At 42.5% G+C, this 8,535-nt stretch overlaps 1 long non-coding RNA gene across 6 annotated transcripts in view; it reads right to left on the bottom strand.

Annotated features, from left to right (window-relative positions):
* The window catches only part of LOC106046692 (uncharacterized), a 61,797-nt gene that overhangs the window by 45,787 nt on the left and 7,475 nt on the right, over positions 1-8,535 (bottom strand). For 4 of the 6 annotated variants that reach the window (XR_010831468.1, XR_010831469.1, XR_007167499.2 and 1 more), the window contains exon 2: positions 4,909-5,073. This is a non-coding gene — a long non-coding RNA (uncharacterized lncRNA). Of the gene's footprint in view, positions 1-4,568; positions 4,777-4,908; positions 5,074-8,535 lie in introns of all 6 variants that reach the window. The other 2 variants (XR_010831471.1, XR_007167498.2) reach the window with 2 other exon arrangements.

Below are 8,535 nucleotides of genomic sequence, written 5' to 3' on the forward strand. Positions count from 1 at the left end.
TCTCTGATGACCCAAGCAAGAACTGTCACAGCATCTTCAATTTACAAAAAAAAAAAAAAAGAGTAGAACAGTCTCTCAATCAGACTTCTTTTCCAAACAAACTGCTAGAAACACTTCGCTTTTTAAAAAAATGAAAACACTGCCCTCCTTTGGACCAGACATCAACACTCTTCAGCTAGCTCAGAATATAACAGCAAAATCTGCTTCTGGAGGGTCGAAGTCTGACAGCAAGGCATCACATCCTTTAGCTGATTTCTATATAAGGTCCATCTTGCAAACGCCTTACAAACTATGCACCATGTTTTGGTTTAACATACCAGAGTACAACTGCAGTGTTAATCACAAGGTGAAAGAGCTTGCTGGTTTGCTTCTGTAAGATACAGAGAACCATTTTAATAACCCTCACAAAGCTGCAGAGATACTGAAAGAAAAAAACAGTAAGTAGCTTTACAAAACAGTATAAAAGTTTTGCCTGCTATTTCTAGATGTATATAAACACAGCTTATGTAAGGTGTAAAAATCAGGTGAAAGCTGGAAGCTAGATAAACCATAATTAATCAAATTAGAAGCCAGAGCACCATCAGTGATCAAAATTTAGCAAAAAAACCACAATGGTTTAAAATCTAATCTAAAAGATAACACCTTCTATAAAACAAAATAATCTCATGCAAAGTTTGCCATTGGACCTGTAGACAGAATTATTTATTGAATTCAACACTATGCAGTATTCTTTGGAACCAGCCCCAAACTGAAAGAATGGGCACACTTCTAGACTTGGAAATTACAAAAAAAAGCTTGGCTACCTCTTCCCTACTTGAAATAGAAAGGATAATTTGCAGTGGACTTCAGAAAACACGTAGGTATCCCTCTCAGCTAACAAAACAAAATAGCTGTAGAGATCTGGTTTCCATACACATGTGAAGTATACAACACACAGAGCATGAATAATTAGCATAAATGAATGTCAAACTCATCAGAGGACAGGCTGTTGATTTGGAACGCTGCTGGAGGAGCGCAGGAGTCACTCCGCCGGGAACTAATACACGGAAAGGGACTAAGTCTAGCAGGAAAGTCAAAGATGAAGGGGACCTTCTGTGAAAAAAAAGGTTTAAGAGAAAAAATATGTTTCTATTTCCCTTTGTCAGGCAAAGACACCCTCTGACAGTTTGATCTGACTAATGAGGGAAAAGTGCTGTTAGAGTCACATTCTGAGAAACTGCTTCATTTTTGCACAGTTCTTCCTCAGAGTTTGTCAAAGGCAAAACTGAGTAGGCACCTCAAGATCTGGCTCTTCATCCAGGGGCTGGATGTAGAGAACTAACAAACCCTCCTTATAAACAATCCACAGAGCTTAGGGAACTTGTTTATCCATTAATTTCTTACACAGGCAGGCTTAATCTTCACTTTCTGTCTGAAATTGTTTTGCTGGCTGCCATCTCTAAAGTTACTGCACTTCATTACCAAAGGACAGAACTCCTAATATAATTATAAAGCAATTCTTTATCTTCCACTACAAGGGCAGCATTTCACGTTAAGTTGTTCGGTATAATTTCCCTAAATATACAGCCAAATTCTCCTTTCTCTCCCCCAGGAGCAAGTACCAGACTCCTGCCTTGTATTTATGATCAAAGAGTAGGGAGCTGCGAACCACGGCACAAAGGTGAGCTACTGCCCATCGAATGATAATAATTTGCCCCCATGGGAAGCAGACAACTACACTGTGCCTGCCAGAACTCGGCAGGAGTCAGGACTTGCACTAAGTGACTGATGACAGAAACAGGGTCGGGTAAAGAGGGCTGAGAGGGAAAGAAAAGGTAAAGGTACTCAGAAAGAGAGATTGAGCAGAAGCACAGGTGGGGGTAAGCACGGAACTGGGATACAGAGAAGTGAGTGTGCAATATAATGAGGCAAGGAGGGGAGAAACAGATGCCACAGCTCTGCTTTAGTCTACAGAAATATTCTTCCCTAAGACACACAAAACCAGGGGTGTTTAGGGCTGCTCTGTATTCGGCTAGGTAAAAAGTTCTGTGACTAATCCTGTGAAACTGCATTAAAGGTCTGATCCCCCTCAGCGGCTACAACTGCATCTCCTCAAGTGAAACAGAGCAAACCCAACTCCGCAGGAACAGCTGTATTACTGCCATGTTCCCTGGCTCTTTACTGTGAGAGAACAGCTTTCAGGTCCATCCCACGTTACAGAGAAGCTTCAGCTGGGGCACAGAACAAGCAAGACTTTTTGCTGCTGCTGCTTCACCCGGTAAACTTTTTGGTCCACAATTCCACCCCTAGATGTGCAACGTCTGAAAACAACTATTCCATCTCTTGGCTTTTGGTGAATGTTTTGATAACGAGACGTTTGCATAGAGCATGTAGTTACTATTGCACAGGCCTTGCAGCTAGCTCTCAGTAAATGACACATTACAATTTCATCTTGGACTGCGTTAATACAATGGGGCATTTCTTCCAGTATCCAGTCTTGATCTGGTATGCTTTCATAATATCTTTGCTTTGACTCTCTATAAAAAAGGATTTGCTCGGGTCTGAAGAGATCTTAGAAGCATTAATGCTCATAGTTGAAGAATGCAAAGGCTAATAAAACAATCCCAATATTTATTATTTTTTGAAGCTAAATCATTTACAGAATAGCATTTTTCAATCTTTGGGTTTGGCAATACTGTCACAGCTTCATTCTTTCCTTCTTAAATAATTTACTTGGCATGGAAATTGAGTTTGTTCATACACACTGTTTTCTCCTTCCCCCTTCTACTTCCAGCTTTCCCAAATCAAAACTGGAAACCTTCATTCCACTGTGACAGGCTCCCCACCCAGGAAAGCTCACAAAGGAACCCCCCCGAAACATACATATAAAAGTCACTACCTCATAACAACCTCTTCCACAGTCTCAAAAGAATTAACTTTCAAATAAAAGAAAGAACCTTAATAAAGTAGTTTTCAAACACTGAGATACAGGAACGAAGTAAGCCCGCAGCCATTTAAGTGTTATGACTCATGAAATATGGCTTAAAATAACAGATTTTTTCCTTAATACTTCCTGATATTTCTCAGTTGTGTTCAGATTCTGCCAGGGTTTACAGTTTTAAAGTTTTTTATCACAAGTCTTGCATTTTTTAAAATGAAATATAAGATTCTTATAATTTCAGGAGCTGAACTTTTTAAGAAAACACCAACTATTGCAAGACTTGCAATAAAACTAAGATCTGGCAATAATGCTGAATGACACTGAGCACAACTCTATTAAAGTCACTGGGATATAGCCCATTTTATAGGGGCTAAAATGTATCAAAAGACCTCTTCTAGAAACTGTGTTTTTTCTCCCATGCATGAGGTCTCTCTCTGCTGTGATTTCTCTGCTATTGTATTATTATAAGCATTATTGATCATCAAGTCCATTAAAAGCATTTGTCACTTTAAATAATTCATCTCTCTAGCCTAGCTTCTGCCACAGATGCCATCAGCAATAACCTTCCAGGAGGCTTGTACTAAAGAAAAACCAGCGTAGCTGCAGCTTAAATAGACAACATTCAGGAACAAGCAAGACAAAAAAGGTTGAGCAACCGTGTCACATGATTGCAGTATACTGAAGATTTCTGTGAAGAGCATTAAATAATCTCAGAGTTTTAAAGACCAGATATGCAACAACAGGAAATGAGAGACCTTCAAATGAGGCATCAGTATGAGAATGTCAATACATTTGTAGAATATGTGACTTTGCAAAACAACAACAACAACAAAGATATACACATGAAAGAATTTGTCCTTCTCATTGTCTCTCAGTATCTGATTGATGAATGACCAAATCTGACTGCTGAATGACTGACACCTCACTCTGCAGTGCTCCGCTGGCAGCTCTGCAGGCAAAGTGTGGCAGCCTGTTTACTTGCCTTGGCAAGTGTTTCAGGTATGTGACAGGCCAGGAGGCAGGCAACAGCAGAAAAACTGACAAATGACAAAATTCCCTTGGTGACAAAGTCAGCAGGGCCAGCATATGCTGTTCCACATGACCCTCTCTTTAAAAGCCTGCAGCAACAGCAGGCATCCCAGTTAGAGTACTTGCAGCGCAGCTGATCAAGCCCCAGGCAGACAGAATTTAGGCCACAGACCACAGCTGGATTTTTCAAAGTAAGTTTGAAATGGAAAAATACTTCAAACTCCCTTATTTTCCCCCCCTAAGTGCTAAGATTCAAGGAGGAGATACAGAGGACCCTATGATGTGCTGACACACTGTTGGAATGCAAACTGGTATGTCTTGCCACTGCAGCACAGGGCTTAGTAAAAGCCAACTTCTTGTGCTCCTGAAGCTAGCAGTACTTCTGAAGCCAGAACTGAAATGTGTTGCTAGAGCTTCTGTATCAAGGTCCACCCAATTTTGTAATTCTCTTGCATAGTAAAATCCATTATTAGTTTGTTGTTTAGACAACAATTAAATTCATGAACTGATTAGGTCTCCCTCACCCATTTAATGATGGCAATTTTAGTGGCTACACATTTAAAATCTGAAGTATTTTCCATTTAACTGCACTGTGGAACAGAGGAAGTGCAGAGGTTACCTGGTTACAGACCTGGAGGACTCCAGGAAGGACTGAGAAGAGGGAAAAGTTCCTACGTTCTGACTGGCCACATTCGCTTCAGAAGGATTGTGAGGGTCAACCACATCAGAGAAAAGCATAAGGAACAGATACCCTGGAACAGCGTTATGTGCTGCCCAATTTTCTGCATCAATGTATTTCAAGGTGGTGGAGGAACCATTTAGCATGACTGTAGAGTGATGAAAGAAAAAAAAATGCTTATTGTCAGTTTCTAAACTGGTACTCTCCAGTGAGCTAACTAACAATTTCCTAGTATCTTTAATGAACACAATGAAACAATTATTACATATGGAGAATTTACCTGAGCCAGCTCTGTTCCTGAATCAGTTCCATCTCCAGAACTGCACATCAACGGAGTGAAGCAGAATGGGCCTTCGTTCAGAGAAGAGCAGAATGATGATCCCTAGTCGTTCCCAAAGTCCAATGAAAAGTCCTGTTCTGCTGCATGTTGCACGTGCCGAGTCACCTAGTTAAGAATTATGAAACGATGTATCAAATGAAAGAGAGAGGAGAGGGAAATGGAACACACAACTATAATTCACACACCAGCAAAATATAGATCGGCTCAATAATTGCCCATTCACTGTCTAGTTTTACAGGAATTGTAACAGATTAAAACTTCAAGGAGTATTTGAAGTACTCTGGAGCAGTACATTTTTTTATTTTTATTTTTAATTTAGTGGGCAAATGTTCTCCAAGTCTAGACAGACGCATGACAGGAAATCTGAGAGTAGAATGGACAAGTGTGAAGGAAAGTGGGTCTATTTTAAGACACACATACCAGATGTTATGAACAAGTCACTCATTTTCAGACAGCAGAGGTTCAGATCCAACTTTAAAAAAAAACAAACTACTCAGGCAGAAAACATGATGTACACATTTATCAAAATTAAATGTAATAAGTGAGTGGGTCTGAATGCAAGTGGGCAGTTGTCATGGATGGTTTCCAGGTAGCCAACTGTCAGTGCAGCTTCAGAAGCAGCATTTGCAAATGCTGATATTCACTCGCATAGCATGCCCTCAGAGTGCATCTCTAAGTTTGCAAGACTCTGACACAACATAGCTTGCAAGTATCTTAAACTGGGGTAAGTGCTGAGGCAGGAGGGAAAGGGGGAAGAGCATACACAACTAGGCGACTTGCCGACAAGCACTGATACACCTCAGCTTACTGGTTAAATCTGCAAATGACACATTTAATACACTTCTGTCACCACCCTAGTAAACTGTTGTTCTGCAAGTAGGTTACTGTCACACAGTGTCAGTCAGACTAGCTTGGAACATGCTGTGAATTTACTAGCACTGCTTTATTAGCATGCACTAAGCACGTGCCATGGTTCCCTTCTAAGTTCATCAAGACAGAAACACACTGGCAGCTGTCACTTCCTAACAAGGCACATATTTTTAAAATGTTGTGTTTTATATAGTGTAACTGATAAAGTGGATGCATTTTTATAACGTTTTGTGTAAGAAAAACAACTCCAAACACTTTGTTGTATGCTAGAAAATACTGGCAAATTTATACAGACGTGTATTACACATAATAAAGTCAGAGCTGGGTTCTACTCCCCTTTACTCACAAATTCTTAACAGAAACAATGTTTTTAAACATGCCAGCTAAAAGCAGGATACTCTATCTCCTAAGGATACAAAGATCAGTTTTCCTACTTCAGAATCCCCTACTAGCTTACTCCATACACTGTGCTGCCTACATCAGACACATCCACGTTTGCAAAACTTATTTTTATATTGGACTCTTGATCAAATCAGCACAGCCCGACAGAACATCAGCCACAAGCTGCGTTACAACACGGATCTCCCCTGCCCAGAGGTTATGTCCCACTATTCTCTGAAATTAACATAAACCCGTTCCTTCAGTGTTTCTGCAACTTCACAAAAAAAATCTTTTCTATTACTGACAGTGAAAAAGCATTAGAGCAACACCAGACATCTCTATACAATTACACCTTTGGAACAAGGGGTCGGGGAGGTCTTGCTGAGTGGTACAGACAGCAAAAATGTCTCTCGGCTGACTAACCTCCTGTCTCTGACCCCACTCTTTCCTCTTGCCTTTCCAAGCTAGAAAAATATTTGAAATAGAAGCCCTGAGAAGTGTTTCCGAAAGGTACCCCAGCTGTGGACTCCCAGAGATAACAAATCAGCACTGTAACAGGAAACAACTGAGGGAGGCGGAGAGGTTTTTTTGAAAGCTGCAATGTTATAGCCCAGTTCTTAAGAGCAAATTAGTGCTGGGCCCTACATAGAGTAAGCTCTATTGAAATCTACCTCAACCGAGATATAAGCACTGTTACACTCTTAGTAGAAATAGGGGACACGGCACATGCTGTGTTTCAGCTCAACGTTCACACATCTGTATTTAACTCTGAGCCAGCTTCCTTTTCAGGTCACCATTAAATCATTTTAATTAGCAAATTAGTTACATGTCACTTACAGAATTAAAAAACGTGAACGAGCTACGACCAGGCACATTTAGCCGCAGGTTTTACAAGGAAGGACCAGAACCCTCCTGTAATTTTACACAGGGGGCCTTACCGACTACACAACCCTGAGCTCGGAGAATCATTGCAGTGCCAAACCTGCAGGCGTCCTTGGGCATTGATCTGTTGCTTTCACCCTACCCAGACAGCAAGCTGCTCGTGTGCCTGCTATCGATATCACCACGACAGGCCCAGCACAGAGCTGTGCCGGCGCTGATGCCGTTGCTGCTACGTCACACCAAAGGCTCGGAGGACTGGCTGTCCCCGTCCCGCTCCAGCCCTCAGCTTCCTCTGAGTGAGGGCAGCCACACAAGCTGCCAGGTACTCCCCGGCCTCTGTTCAACATGGTAATGACACCCCCAGAAAGAGGAACTGATATTTTATAACCAAAGTAACTTTCACATTAACGTCCATCACTCCAGTGAAGGTGGAAATGGCCAAACTCACGGTGCTGACAGCGAACCCCACCACAGAGCTCTACGTTGGTCAGCCCCTCTGCCTGCAGCTGCTCCTTTCTGCTGCTCCTTGTGAAATAAGCACGAGGACAGCAAGGAAGGGGTACTTCCACCTCACGTTTGCATGGCTTCTCCTATCCAAAGACCTTATTTCACTAAGCAGCAGGCCCCCACCAAAGAAAGTGTTCCTGACCACAGCACTCACGGAACCGAACAAGCCAGAGCTGTGACTGTGCAGTGCCTTTAAAATCACAGAACACGCAGGTGTATGTGTGAAACATGAAAAACCTTGTGGGCAAGACAGAAACTAGGCAAAATCTGAGGAGCCCTTCGCCAAACCCCATCGCTCCCTGTCAGTAAACATGTCTCCACTTCCAGAACAAGCTGTGTCAGTCTCTCCCAGCCCCAGCTGATGGCCCAGGTCCTCGTGAAAGGCCTTCTGCACGACACAGCTCTACAAACAGCGCCAGAGCCTTTGGTACACACACACGTGTGCAACTACACTCATGCAGCCAAGCACACATACTTTCTGCACTCTCCTCCTCCTGCAGAGGCACCAGTGGAGGAAAGGAAGCGAGAAATCATCGAAAGGCCTTTCAAAGAGAGCTTTAAAGAGCTCCAAGATGCTTGCAGGGCAGCCTTGTTTCCAAACCTTGGGGCCAAGAGGCCGCAGGCCTGGAAGACCCCTGAAGCAAGCTGCTCTTCGGTGCCACATGGAGCAGGATGCCCAAGAGCAAGAGCCTGGCTCCCGAAGCTGCAGGGATCAGAGCAGCCCACACAAGGTGGCCAAACCGCTCCGTGAATCATACCCACCTTCACCCTGAGGAGCCTTTCTTACTCGCTCCTGTTAAAATACAGCTCTTACTCTGCATCACTGTTACTAATGACTTTGATCTAGGCACGAATAACAGCTGCACAACATCCATATTCACTGTGTCCAAAACCAGCTAATGATTTACCTGGAAATTGCACCTACCA

Source organism: Anser cygnoides, chromosome 4 (genome assembly GCF_040182565.1).
Source record: "Anser cygnoides isolate HZ-2024a breed goose chromosome 4, Taihu_goose_T2T_genome, whole genome shotgun sequence".
NCBI classification, from domain to species: domain Eukaryota; kingdom Metazoa; phylum Chordata; class Aves; order Anseriformes; family Anatidae; genus Anser; species Anser cygnoides.